Genomic DNA, 3014 nt, shown 5'->3' with positions numbered 1-3014 from the left:
GTTTTACCTGTGTGTGTGTGAGAGAGAGAGAGAGAGAGAGAGAGTCAGAATCTGCCTTGTAATGCAAACGATTTCTTCAATATGAGCTGTCTGATGCAGGGAAAAGTCAACATTTCTGAAGTTCTGCATTTTTCAAATAAAACGTATGAAATGTTAGGCATTGATTCTTGCAGTTGAATGAGCGTGGAATCCCGTCCAAATATATGATTACCAAATATCCAAAAAAGATAACACAATACTGTACCATTTTTTTTATAGTAAACTATTTAGATCTAACCATTCTGAGCCAGATTTACATTTCCTTATGAATAGCATAAAAATTAGCAAAAGCCTATCATCTGAACAGAAAAATAATTGTAATGCTAATCTTATGTTGGCAGTCCAAGTCCAAATAGCAATCTCAAATTTAAAAACTGGGTTAAGTGCATTCTCAGATTCATTGACTCCCTTTCTTTAAAAACTTATACAGTGTATTGAGAAAAAACTTCCCTTACCACTGAGCCACTGAGCAAAGCACCGTCCCCACACACTGGTCCCCAGGCGCCTGTCATGGCTGCCCACTGTTCACTCAGGGTGATGGGTTAAATGCAGAGGACAAATTTCACTGTGTGCACCGTGTGCTGTGCTGCTGTGTAACACATGTGACAATCACTTTACTTTAATTGAGCATCATTTTATTTTCTCTGCACTCAACAAATTTTGCTTTGGACCTTTTTTCTGCAACACCGTTTACAAGCTTTATACACAAATGCAAATTGTTTTAATAAAACTTAAATTTGGAACTTCTGCAAGATATGAGGTAAGCAGGGGCTGTCCTGTATCACTATATCTATTTCTTATCTGTGCTCAGTTTCTTGCCATTCATATTACATCTAGCCCCCTGAAAGGCATCCTTTCTGCAGTCATTTTTTGATTACCCAGGATGCAGATGACACCACTATCTTTTTGAAAGAGGCATCTGAAGTACCATCAACGCTATATCCGTCTTTTCCAAAGCTTCAGGTCTGACTCTTAATATCAACAAATGTGAATTGCTATGCCTCAAAACCTCTAGTTATTTATCAATTAATAATATGCCTTCAAAAGAATGTGTTACTTACTTAGGAATTAAAATTACCAGAGATGAGTACTCAAGATGTGAAGCTGATTTTCATCCTCTCATGGAGAAAAGATAAAAAGTATTAAACCAATGGCTACCGAGAGACTTGTCTTTAAAAGGCCGTTCTCATAGGTTGATTGTGGGGGTGATTGTAGGAGTTTTTAATTTTATTTTAAGTGTAGTATCTGTATGTACATACATGTATGAATATATATATTTCTTTTCCTTTTGTTTTATTTATGTATTTATTTTATTGGGGTCTAGATTGGGGATAGTTTGAGATGTTTTCTTTTGTAACATCTTGAGAATATTGTTATTGCTCATGCTCTAATTCCAATAAAATAAAATAAAATAAGTTAAAGTAAATAAAAAGGCCGTTCTCTACTTTAAAATGGAAGGATTATGTATGTATCCTCTGTTACCTTTTCCATACATGTTAACATTTGTAAATCAGTAATCTGTTATTTAACTTTTTGTGGAAGAAAATCCATTACATTAAGAAATCAGAAGAAATTAATAGCAATGATAAAGGTGGTCATAATTTTCTAGATTTTTTGGATAAAGCAGTTCCTACACAATCCTAACTCAATTTGGAACTATATTCCTGCTTATATTTCCTCAAGTTGGTGGCTTAAATATTTTGTTGCTATGTGACTACAAACCTGAAAACTTGAAACAGAATTTCTCTCCTCACAGTTACTTCATTTGGAATAATCATATGTTGACCTACAAGAACAATTTTCTGTTCCATCCACAGTGGTTTAATAATAATATCCTTACAGTTAGGCAACTTTTCAATCCAGGTGGTTCCTTAATGCATTATAATGACTTTCTTTCCACACTTAAACTTACTTGTTCATGAAAATAATTTACTATAATCAGAAATGCTATTCCGTGTGATGTAATTATGCTCCATAGGGTTATAACCTAGGTAATACAGCTGTAGGGGAAATTTGCTTCCCTTTAACCTTAAAAAAGACAAATAGAAATATTGGAGCTCTTTTTCAAAGAGAACTTGCCTCTGTTCCCTCTGCTGTAACTTTTTGAATAACCCTTTTTTAAGCACTGAAGTGGAAATGGACTATTCCCAACAAATTTCTATGTCAAGGAAATTTCATATAAAATAGTACATATAGTATGTATTACCCAACAAAAGCATACCTAACTCGTTTTAAACCTGACATAGAAGCTGCGTGCTCATTTTGTGGACGACCCCCTGAAGACTCGTGCTATTTGCTTTGGAAATGTGTTTATGTTAAAAATTTCTGGTCTGACCTGAGTCCATTTATTAAAAACAGAAGCAAATTACCTTTTACATTGTGTCTGGAGAATAATTAAATTTCATGAGAATGAGAATTATTTTTTATACCAAATAGTACCTTGTCTTTTGCACTGAACCTGGTTATAGTTTGTGGAAAGTTTTTTATTCATAGATGTAAATATAGTAATAAAAAACCCTCTTTAAATTTCTTTTTTGCAGATTTCAATAGTTACATTGGTACTATTACTGGTTCTTCCAACCAGAAGGCTATAAAACCCATATGCCAAAACAATTTATATTTCATCCTTTTCTTCAATTATTTGGAGTCTTTTCTCCAAATAATTGTATTTAGTCTCTGTATTGTTTTTTTTTTTAGAATTATTTATCTATATGCCGCTGCTCTGTGCCCCCCAATTTTTTATTCTTATTCTTATTTATTTATTGTTAATTTCTTGTCAATGTTTGTTTGTTATTAATGTCTGATTGTTTAAATTGTTTAATAAAAAAACGTCCAGATACAGCGGCGGTATCGACGACAGGCTGAACGCGACATCTAGTGTTTATAATTTAACACTACATAATAACAATAATAATAGTAATATCATATCCGGTGAGGTCATGTGATATTAAGCTCCTCCCTTCGCGCACGTCAGG

Source organism: Denticeps clupeoides, chromosome 1 (genome assembly GCF_900700375.1).
Source record: "Denticeps clupeoides chromosome 1, fDenClu1.1, whole genome shotgun sequence".
In the NCBI taxonomy this organism is placed as follows: domain Eukaryota; kingdom Metazoa; phylum Chordata; class Actinopteri; order Clupeiformes; family Denticipitidae; genus Denticeps; species Denticeps clupeoides.
The sequence above is the reverse complement of the archived record's forward strand: the minus strand, read 5'-3'. Positions refer to the sequence as shown.